This window comes from Bombus affinis, unplaced genomic scaffold (genome assembly GCF_024516045.1).
Source record: "Bombus affinis isolate iyBomAffi1 unplaced genomic scaffold, iyBomAffi1.2 ctg00000160.1, whole genome shotgun sequence".
NCBI lineage: Eukaryota > Metazoa > Arthropoda > Insecta > Hymenoptera > Apidae > Bombus > Bombus affinis.
The window spans coordinates 273,951-286,185 of NW_026108875.1; the positions used below are offsets into that span (position 1 = coordinate 273,951).

Consider the following 12,235-nt stretch of genomic DNA (forward strand, 5'->3'; position numbering starts at 1 on the left):
TGTCTTAAAACGTTATGAATATTAGTTTATATGAAATCTTCCCTTAGAGTACGTGGGCGGATGAATATTAAACTTTGATGGAACGCATCTAACGATGAAATATTACATATCTATGAAATTCATCTAAATGATTAAATATCAGATATCTATGGTATTCATCAAACGATTAAATATCAAATAATATAAAAAAAATATAAAATAACAGTTAGCAACATTTCGATATTATGGATTAATTGAATTAACTTTTAAATCGAAACACAAACGTGTTAACTACAACCTGTGGATTAAAGCGATTACAACTTTTTCCTTTTTTTTACTTTTTTTTTTTTTTTTTTTGATAGGAAAACTTCAACCAATACTTTTGTGTAAGCCTGTGAGGTAAGCCTCGACTTCTAAACTAACTTCGTAAGCTATAGAACTAAAAGAGCATAATCGTAATGTGATACGAATAGTCGGAAGAAATTTAACATTTATTTAAAAACTATATATATTTATTTAAAAACCGCTATATTACAAAGTCTTTAACTATATTTTTATGAATCTGTATAATTTTTTAGAATTTTAAAAGGATACATATATATATGCAAGCTCCCTAGATTTCATGTAGGATAGGGATTCTTTTTGTTTCGCGGGTAGCACGACAGGCTGTGTTTCACGGACAGACCGATCTTCCCTTGTTTTACGGACGACCATTTTAAGAAGCACGTTTTTCCCGAACGGACGGACAGAGAGTTACATTAGAGACAAACAAGGTTACGGAATAGTTATTTAAGATTTTAAAGACTGAAGAAGAAAGATCGGTAGCTCAGGACGTTGAAAATCGATTCTCGATTTTCAGGTAAACATTGTACTAAAGACTTGTTATTTCCCGTTTATATAATTATTGTTATTTATTGTTATAAACGCATATTAATTGTCGTTTATTTTTGTATTTTATTATTTACTTCATAATAAAAACTCGATTTTCAGACTACAGAATCGATCCTGAATTATCACCAAATTACCATCTTACAAATCGATTTTCACTACGCCATGCCGTTAAAAGTGAAGCTACGTATCGCCGTGAACGAGAACGCAATGGGGAGAAAATAGAATCCATAAGAATTCATAAGAAAACCAGAAGATGAAGTATGTGATGTCTTTCCTCCAGAATATCAAGCAAGAGATCATCATCCGCGGTTATTCAGTTTATCGATAGTGAAGAAAGCCGCAAACAACTTAACCAAGGTAAGCCATTACAGAAACATTGCACTCACGATGGATGACGCAACGGCAGCGTCATACATCGGTACAAGTTTAAACTTCGTGTTTCGAGATATTTACTTAGAAGAATCGGAGATCATCCCCACAAGGAAAATAAAGACCGAAATCGAAAAGCCCAATCTTCAAACAGAAACATTATTAGAGATCTTCCAGAAACAAAACATGCATGAGAGAGAAGGCACAGACTTTGTCATAAAACAATTTGATGGAACGCAAAAAGCCACAGATTGGAGTATGAAATATTCATATTTCACATACGCATCCCTTCCATACTCTAATATGAGTATGAAACCGAATACCAAAAATACAAAATCCAAACTGATGAAAAAAGGATCAAGAATTTGAAGAAATATTTGGGAAAAACAGCATCAGAATGGTACCAGACAAATCTGCTGAAGGATGAAGAATACAACTGGGAAAATTGGAAGGTGGCAGTTCAAAAAGCCTCTGGCAATAAAGGTTGGTCTGCAGTACGATACGCTTATAACTTTAAATACATTTCAGGTTCATTCACTGAATATGCCATAAAAAAGGAATGATTAATATTGGAAGTAAGGAGGAAGACTTCTGAAGAGACAGGGATAAATCTAATTGTTATTGGATTACCCATACACATTCAAGATAAAATCGATAAAGAAACAGTACAATCAACAAATGGCTTAATCGGATTCTTGGGGCAATATCAGACGAAGGGAAGAAAAACACAAGGGAGTAACGCAAGATTGGACAGAAAGCCAGAGCCACCGCCCAAGAAACAACCTTGTGTGATTTATGAAGCACTGAATTTCCCAGGTCGATTTCACCCAATAACAACTCACCAAAGAAATACATGCACATACTCATCGATCATTTTTCAAGGGCTGTTTTTATGTCCACATCGAAAACACAACACACAGAAGATATCATAAAACTTATAGACTCGACAGGAGAAACTGATTGCATAAAAATTATCCTTGCAGACCGATACCCAGTAATGACATCCAAAGAAATTCAAGAGTATACGAGGAAAAGGAACATTAAATTAATTTTCACCTCGACAGACTGCCCATCCTCCAATGGACTGAACAAAAGGGTAAATCAAACATTAGTAAACAGGATCAGATGTAATTCAGACGAAAATAAGAGAAACTGGACAAAAATCACAGAAGAAAGCGTAGAAGAAAATAATAACACCAGACACAGTGTAACGGGGTTTGCCCCAAATCATTTACTGAATGGAAAAATGATTGAAATCGTCCCTAAGGAAATAATGGTGAATAAGATAAACCTAAAAAGAGACAGAGAAGAAGCATTCAAAAACTCAACAAGAAATTTCGAAATCAACAAACAAAAATACGATAAAAAAAGAAGAGAACACGAATTTAAAATCGGTGATATGGTCTTCACCCATAACGGAAAAAAAATGAATAGAAATAAGCTGGAAGAAATTAGGAAAGGACCTTTCATAATTCTAAGAAGGATTTCAAACTCCATATATGAAGTGGATAACGGTAATCGGGGATCTGAAGGGAATCTGTTCCACTCCCCATTCGAGGGGCGGTGTAAACTCCCTAGAGTTCATGTAGGATAGGGATTCTTTTTGTTTTACGGGTAGCACGACAGGCTGTGTTTCACGGACAGACCTTCTTTTGTTTTATGGACGATCATTTTAAGAAGCACGTTTTTCCCGAACGGACGGACAGAGAGTTACATTAGAGACAAACAAGGTTACGGAATAGTTATTTAAAACTTTAAAGACTGAAGAAGAAAGATCGGTAGCTCAGGACGTTGAAAATCGATTCTCGATTTTCAGGTAAACATTGTACTAAAGACTTCTTATTTCCCGTTTATATAATTATTGTTATTTATTGTTATAGACGCATATTAATTGTTGTTTATTTTTGTATTTTATTATTTACTCCATAATAAAAACTCGATTTTTAGACTACAGAATAGATCCCTGAATTATCCCCGGATTACTATCTTACATATATGTACATATTTGTATATTTATATATATATATATAAATACATATATATATATATATATAGAGAGAGAGAGAGAGAATGTTACAAGGAAGTAATCTAAAACTCCGTAAATTTGTAGTACATGTTTAATGAGAGAAGTATTAAATATCTGATAAGCGTAGATCCAAAAATTAATCCTATTTATTTGATATACCGTACTTTTTATTTAACATTTAAATCGAACGTTTAAATCGAACCCTCGATAGAATAGGTAGAATAAACGTGTCCAATAAAATAATCTCCTCCATCATCTGATTTGAATTCAACGAATTTTTTTTTATGAATACACATAGAGAGAAATCTACCTATTGTGGACACACGTACAAATCAATAAATAATGCATGTCGTGCAATATCGGCTACAGAAGGAATAAATAGAGAATTATGTATTATCCACAGATGGCAGTTATACAGTGACTACGAAAGGTATTTAAATAATATGAATATAAATACATGATACAGGTATTAAACTTGGTATTATTTAGTGGTACTTTCATACGATTATAAGGATTTGATTTGAAATATAAAAGCTGATAGGAAAACGGTTCATTGGAAAATATGGACACGCGCAAATATTTTCTCGTGCCCGCAGTATATTAAAACAGAAAGTCAAATATTTCTTATCAATGGCGAAGGATATTTTTCTCTTCTTCTTGACCCAGCAATTGGATTTCATCAATATTATATAACGTTGATTAAAATTTCCTTTTCTCTCGAGTGAGTACTATAAGATCACAAAATAACATAGATCTTTTCTTTGCAACTTGCTGAATATAAAACTGCGTCCTTTTACAGGCAACCATGTATATTCCAAGCGTGATGAAGGGATTAGATCATCGTATCGTAAATTATGCTTACTTCCAACCCCAAAGGCAGACTTTCTATGTGCTTGTCTCTTTGCTTCGAGGGCCAGCGAACTCTTCACTCTATATGACAGAAACAGCCTAGAATCCAGGGGGAAATTTGAAAGTCAATCAAGGAAGGAACTGCAAGATGGACAGAGCAAGGTCTCGTAGAAATGTATGTGAGATTCGTTTCTCGCAAATTACGAGATACGGAAACGTTTAAAGTCATCTACAGGCGGAAATCTGTTCAAGACAGTCGCGGTAATGTTTCGACGTTATATTTTATACGTTAAGCCAGCTATTATTTAAATATGTTCTTTGAAATTAAGTAAAATCAAAGTAGCTGAAAAAGTACAGCTGATAAAATTACGTTCAAAACGTGAATGAACAATAATTTTTACTTTCGTTACGCTGTTGTTATCGATTATCCATTATTTCTTATGGCAAGAAATGGGAACGTGCTTAATTTACGATAAAAACGAGAAACAATACGTAAAATATTTTTCACGATAAATTATTTTCATATTGTTTGAAATAATTTTACGCTTCCGCGATATAAGTGGCGAATGTAATTGAACAAGAATCATTTTTGATAAATGTAACAGATATATACCGTATATATATGCAAAATATATTATAACGTGTTAATTCATAAAGTTACTTAAAATTATTGGAAATCTATGTACGTAGGTATGTTTAAATATTTCATTCATGTTTTTATTCCATTGAATTGCAAGTTATATAAAATCATTTCATTAATAGTATAGTTAAATAATATAAGAATTGCGAATTAAGAATATTGTTTATTAGTGATATAAATAATTAAATTAGTAATAATGTATACTTAACACGTTCTTGTATTTTGCTATTAAGGTAGAATTAAATGGTTAAAGAATTAAAATTATTTCGCTCTTCTTTCAAAATTATTTCAATCTCGATCTCATGTTTTAGAAGGGAAAACTATAATTTTTGTTCTTAAAACATATCATCCCCTAATAGTCTGCGTTCGAATCATGATTATTCTAAAAACCACTATGATTGTGTTATTGAAATAACGTCATCAACTAGTTTCTTAAACTACGTAGATGCTACTGAAACAAACTACGTACATGCATAGTAAGTTTATATGAATATTAAACACAAGAAACTTCGTTTGACTTGATTTGGCTGAAATCAGCTTGTCGAAGTGCATCATAGAAATAAGTCACGTCGATCAAAGTTGTAGCGCAATATCTATTAGACCGTCATTAAAGTCATCGTTGGTACATTAATAGATGGTATCACACAGTTAAACGACATGTCATAATATTCTTTCATCTAAACCATAGTAGCAACAGACTGTTTCCTACAGACTAGAGGTATTTCATGGGACGATCATATAAATTCTTAAATACAATAATGTATAATACACATACGTACATACATGAACCAAGTCTGTAAGCATAATCTATAGACTATAATAAATACGTGAAACATTTTGAATTCTGTATTAGATTTGAAGAAATCTCGAATAAATCAAAAGATATTAAATACTACAAAACTGTGAGCATTATTAAGGATTAGGATGTGATTTTTTGAAAGATATAAATATAATTTATGAATAGTTTCAAAGATGAAGGTGAAAGAAATCTGTAACAAGAATTAGTCCCTTAAGGAAACGTTAATTACTTTGTTACTGTAGAAACACTTGTGGATTCTTCGATATAAAACTAACAATTATCTTTTATCTAAAGGATATGTTATAATACAAAGATCCTTAAAATTATTCGATGGAATATCCAATTGATATTAATGCTGATTACCTACTTTTTAACCTATCATTTACAAAGAACAGTTTATTTATCGAAGCTATAAACTCTTTTGCCCGCTTCCGAGCTTCCATCGACGATTTATGACGTACATGGTGCAATAATGCCTAAAGCGATTCTCTTTAATATCCCATATTGCATACATTCTCGTACCGATTACACAAATTGTTTGAATTCAAGAAACATGCGATCACTATACCGGTATAAATTTGTTATTTACTTGATCTGAAATATCCTTTCAAGTTTGAAGTGAAATTGAAATTCCTTCAAATAATCTTTGACTTAAAGATGTTATTTATAGCTTCGCGTTTATCGATATTGATTCCCTAAATTTAACTGATTTTACATGTATATTTATTTTACGATTTAAGCATTACATGTTAGTTTAAGTATCATTTACATACCAGCTACTTGAAATCCATTTAATTTCATGTAACAACTAATTACAGAACAAGGTTTAATTTTTACGCTAACTAAGCTCAAAATGTCCATGAAGCATGATTTGTTTCTGGAAAGTCATTTAACTATTTTAACTAACGAAATGTATAACGAAAACTATCGATTTTCAGAACTTTATAATATAATGGAATCGTTTTACATATTTGCGGACAAACAACACAACAGTTTTCGTCTATGAATACGAAACAAAAAATTTAAATAAAAATTATATTAATCCTTTCGGTACGAGTTGTTTTTTAACATCGATGGTACGTATAAAGCAGTAAAGCATGTGCGTGACCTGAATACATTTCCGGTCTTTTTATAACGATTGTGAACAAATAATGTAAAACTATAACTTCAAAACTATAACGTATGTTTCCAGATAAAGAAAATAATCACAGACTTCGCTGGATGCATAAGCATTCATAGACAACATCAATGGAATTTTTTCTGATGAATATGTCCTTCTCCTGTAGGAAAGTATGAGATGACTCGTTTGTTTGTAAGAAATGTTCAAGAGCAGTTATGAAATCATTTACGGATTTCACTACGTTTTACATATTCGAAACTTTCCATCTTTGCATTTCTTTTCTGTCTCCCCTTTCTCGTGAATACTTAAATACATGATTTTTTCAAAACTTCACAAAAATAATCGTAAGAATCTATTCTATTTTTTCTCGTATATTTCCTTGTTTGGAAAAAGGAATAATTTATGACTTGTAATTTGTAAAATTACGCTAATAATATCAGTTTACTTGTACAAGATGGCCACCATACACATATTTGTCACATTAGAAAATATAGACCTAACCAAACAGGAATATTACACATTACAAGTTAACGTACATATATATGTAGTATCTATTTACAAGTATCGCAGATTACCTCTTGAAAAGTAAGAAAACATAAAGACTAAAGTAAAGTTGTAAATCTAAACTACAGTTCAAGTTATACAAGGCATGCAAAGCTTCTCTTGAAACGTTAGGTGCGTACTTCGATATACAATATAAAGAAACATAGCCCGCGAGAAAAGCTATATAGTACATACCATACAGATCCCTCGCCATAACTTTGTCAATATGCGCAACGAAATCGGTAATTTTCGCGCCACCACTCAAACGCCGTTTCCCTCGCTTTGGATAATTGAATTAAATCCAGATCGTCCATGTTTACAGCGAAGCAACATGTAATACCGCCAAAAGTGCTTTCCACCCCCTCACATAACTGACATCGGCCGTCCGTGGATCCAACGGAAGGATTTTGAACGTTGGAAAATGCGTAACGCTGATTGGCTATTGAGCTCGGGGGTCGATCGTATAAAGGGACGCCGGGTCGCAACGAGCCTCACAGTACCGCTTCGACTGTGAACGCGATAGGAATTGGACCGTTTATTTTACAAAGCTCATTTATCTTTTGCAACAATTACATTCGAATGTCTTTTCAAGCGCTAACGACATAATCGACGTTTGGTAAGCGATTAGTAACTGCGAATTCGTAGAATTCGTGGATAATTCTCGAGCTGTTTCGTGCGTACGCGATATTAAGTGGCACGCAAACAGGTGCACCTATTCGCGTAGCGCAAGAAATGTATCACGGAGGTCGTTGCAGGTAATATCCATCGACAGACGGGACAATTCGGGTGCACGATCTATGCCTATGACTGTGCAGTAGGGCATACTCTTCTCGACCACTTGTCTGGCGCCAACCACGACTATTGTCTCGCGAAGGCCAAGCTGTAAATCTTCGTTGCTTATACCGTTTTCTTGGTGAGTGTTAATTTTTTACTTATTCGATGGTATAATAATACCGTTATTACGAGGTAAAAGTTTTGTTAATTTTCATCAAATTCCGTTCGTTTTTCATTACCAATTTTCAATAAATTATCGTTGCTTGTCTGTCGGATTCGTATTATTATAGTATTTTAACTGTCTATGTTTTTAACGTTCCATGGCTAGAAATCCACGAACAGTACACAAATTACCAATTGCTGTTCTTTTATCTACGCGACGTTTAATTTCCGTTAAAAATAAATTACGTTTAAAAAACTAGTTTAAAAAATGACTCGGTTAACCGGTTAATATCGGATTCTTGCTATAGTTGTTACATGACTTTTTACTATTTTTTGTCTATTGCCAAATAACCTTTCTCATGGTAGGCGGATCGTACACGATTATAACGTGGAGAAAACGTGAAGGGTAATCGTTTTACTAACTCGTTGCCTTAATTGGTTTACCTTAACTATGTTGGCTGTGTCAACCGATGATACGGGTTACGCTTGTTTCATTGTTCACGCAACACGGTATAACGGTACATATCTGGAATCTGCATAGATGATTAGGGATGAATGTTATGGAAATTTCCAATCTAAACAACCCAGTCTTCAATGAGTATCGATCGATCGCATTTTAATGTCGTTAATTACGAGCAATTATATTAATGAAACTATCGTAAATCTTGTACAAATAAAAACAAAAAGGGATCAAGAAATTAATATTATTGTTACCATCGTTGCGCGCAAATATTACGTACAGTGGGTATTTTATCGTAAGAAGGAACATATTACTTTGTCCCAAAAGTTTCTTTCCTTTTATAAGGAAATTATTTAATTGTTAGTACATACGCATCTTCTAACGAATGGGAACAACTTCGAGTCACCGTAATCATCATATCGAATGGAGAAAAAAAAAGATCGAAAAATATATATATTGGAAACTTTGAATCTAAAATCTGATATTTATACGAACGTTGTAGCACGAAATTTAATTTCTCTTCTTTTTCCGGCTTCCGTAAAACGACTGCGTCTAAAGGACTTTCGAAACTTAATTATCCCGGTTGAATCTTTAAAGTAATATACATGGACTAACTTTTCATTGAAGACACCGGTAAGGAAGAAAATCGCCAGGAACTGGTAATTATCGAGCGCTTCCACAATGAGTAGACGGTCAGTTTGTCTAACTCCTTCATTCAAGGATAGCGCATACTTGAAGTGTTTCCTACTCCGGGGACTGTTATTGAAATGCTTGGAATTGCACGTATAGTTGCGCAGTTATGCGTTTAAGGGCCACATCTGTCATCTCGATTTTTTTATTATCGTTGCACACCACCTTGCATGATTTTAATAATATTTAGACAGAAGAAAAAATATGAATAAGTATTCTTGTTATTATTTGCGTTATTAAGTCAAAATGGAAAATACCTTCGGTTCGAACAGTTGATTTTAATCAACTTTAGTTGAAATTCGATTTGTACTTTGGAAATTTTAATCGGTTGCAGAATATATAATATTAGAATATATAATAACGGATATAATATGCAAAGTTAAATGTATTCTACGTCATTGTCATTATTGTTATTGTTTGATCGTGATCGGAGAATAATATTTTAAAAGACATGACGAATATATGGCATAGAATTTGTATTATGAGATCGAAATGGAAGATACTTTTAGTTCGAAGGTTTGATTAAAATTCAAATTTCATTGTGCTTGGCGAATTTCCATCGATCGTAGAATATACAGCTAAAACATCGATGTAACATCGAAAGTCAAGCAATATTCTACTTTCTCGTTTCGCTTGTTATCGTCATGTACAGCCTCGTAATATTTTTAAAACCATAGGACACATATAAATGAGATATAAATACGTAAGTGCGTTATTAAATCGAAATGGCAAGTACTTTCGGCTCGGATATCGATCAAAATAATATTGAGAGTGAAATGCAAGCTATGTGTATCACGCGTTATTTCAGCGCGAAGTTTCGGTGAAATTGAACCGAAAAATTTGATTTCAACGCAAATCAAACGCTGGTTGGCCGTGTCAAAAACATATCGCCGTATCCACTGTTTTGGTCCGGTTATTTCACGCGTGATGACACATATGCAAAATTGAAAGTCCTTTACAACGTACGTACACAAGTGTCCCGTGTGCTTCTTATCTCTCCTTACGCATAAAACGCTATGTGTATATTTCGAAATATGAGAAACGGTTGATTTGCTGTACAAAGTGCAACGTCACGTGATTTTTATCGAAAGCTATAACCATACCAGATATAACGTTACAGAATAAAATACGTCGCGAAATACCATTACAGCGTGCTTGGTTTTATTTTCTAATCTTTTTATCCTAACTTTGTCATTTCGCTCGTGCGTGTGCCTTGTAACGTAACGGTAGTAATACAGTTTTTACGTTCACTCGCATACGTAGCTTGCAACGTAGTATACTTTATGTTCAGACTGCTGGCCATAAACTCGATTTACAATAATTATCCTCCCTCTTGCCTTGTATTCTCGCTTAATCATACACACACACACGCAAAACCTTATTTTTATTATTCTTTTATTTTATTCTTTTTTTGTTATTTTACCTTCAGTTGCGATACGTAAAAGATTCTTGTAATTACGCTCCATCTAAGTGTTAGCCTTATACCTCTAACGTTATAAATAAATTCTTAATATCGAATCGACATCGCAGAAAAGGTAAAATATGGAACACTCAGATCGGTTAACAGAACAGAAATGTAGTTGTTCGCAATCATCGAGATCCGAGCATCAAATTGTTTGACTACTCGATGATCCACATTTTGCCATCAGAATAATAAATCTAAAATTTAGCGAAAATAGTTTCTGGCAAAATAAACGTTCAGAAAATGAACGACTAACTGAGTGAAGTAGCCTATAGTCGTTTGGCAGACATTCATCATCGATCGGATTAAGAAAGAAAGGGAGACCTGTTCCATATTTGGCCACTTTCCTCTATGTATGTAAAGTGTTTATAACGTAAAATGCTAAAGTCGAACCTTGTTAGCTCGAAGCCCAAGGGATGAGCAAAAATTTCCGAGTTCTAGAGGTTTCTTCTTATCGAAAACGTCGAGCAAATGAGGTTCGACAAGCGGAAATTCGAAGGAGTACGAAGGTTGAATTGCGTTCATCTTTTCAGGAAACGTTGGTATTTTAAGGTTCCCCTTCGAATTCGTTTGATTCGACGCAAAAGATCAACCCCTGTCATTTTTGCGACTTAATGCGTCTCTCGTTTCAAATATGTCAAATTGACAGAATAGTAGAACATCGACTACGCGAAAGGATAAACAATTAATTTTCCTCTTTGTCATTTGCACGCATTCTAATTCGTTCTTTTTCTCGGAGATATCGGATTTCGTTCACCCGTGAAGGTCACAAACTTTTAGACAAATCGTTGCAATCTCCTTTACATCTTCGATGTGTAATACGAATGGATACGATGGATACGATGGATAATACGAAATCGTTATCGATGTATTAGGTATAATATCGGTTGGTCGGAAAATTCGTTCCGATTTTTAAGGAATTTAATAAAATAAAAGCTTTGCTTAGTACCTTTCCATTGAGGAAATTTCAAGTATGTTTTCATTTATGTTTTTAAGCATATCACGCTGAAAAAACGTTACTGTAAATGTTTTTAAATATGCTCGTTGATTTTTAATAAAATATTACACGTGTTAAACGCTGCTGGGAAAGTTCGTTCGGATTTTTAACTCTTTGGACGATGTAAAAAATCATATTGAAAAGTTTCCCGCCGGAAAGCCTGAGAGGTTCTGGAAGAATGGATATTCAAGTTGCGTGAAATATGGGAAAAGTTTGCGGAAGAAAAAATCGTGCCTGTATAATTCGATAAACGTATTTCGAGTAGAAATGCAAATTAGAACCAAAGGATCTTTTCAATCGTTCGAAAAATACGTGGCAATTCAGGCTATATGCTTGTCAGAGCATCCGCGGAATATTAATTCTGTGTTATAACAGCCACGCATACTCCACGTTTCACGAGTATACTCGTCGTCGCTTACTTTTCGCGACGCATTTTAACACGCTTCTCAGAAAGGTCGCAACAACTAACAGCTT

General features: G+C 33.7%; 3 long non-coding RNA genes across 6 annotated transcripts; all 3 read left to right on the forward strand.

The window, feature by feature from the left end:
• The first annotated feature begins 322 nt into the window (after nt 1-322).
• On the forward strand, nt 323-3,877 carry LOC126927586 (uncharacterized). 4 transcript variants are annotated; one of them, XR_007715660.1, is made up of 4 exons: nt 323-838; nt 3,187-3,236; nt 3,564-3,695; nt 3,778-3,877. It is a non-coding gene; the product is annotated as an uncharacterized LOC126927586 (long non-coding RNA). The 4 variants fall into 4 exon arrangements; XR_007715662.1 differs by lacking the exon at nt 323-838 and adding an exon at nt 2,943-3,055; XR_007715661.1 differs by lacking the exon at nt 3,187-3,236.
• Nucleotides 1,095-2,390, forward strand: LOC126927589 (uncharacterized). Its single transcript, XR_007715670.1, has 3 exons — nt 1,095-1,691; nt 1,768-2,055; nt 2,223-2,390. It is a non-coding gene; the product is annotated as an uncharacterized LOC126927589 (long non-coding RNA).
• Nucleotides 3,878-3,881: 4 nt separating the features above from the next.
• On the forward strand, nt 3,882-6,879 carry LOC126927584 (uncharacterized). Its single transcript, XR_007715657.1, has 4 exons — nt 3,882-3,986; nt 4,065-4,375; nt 6,492-6,629; nt 6,746-6,879. It is a non-coding gene; the product is annotated as an uncharacterized LOC126927584 (long non-coding RNA).
• The last annotated feature ends 5,356 nt before the right edge of the window (nt 6,880-12,235 follow it).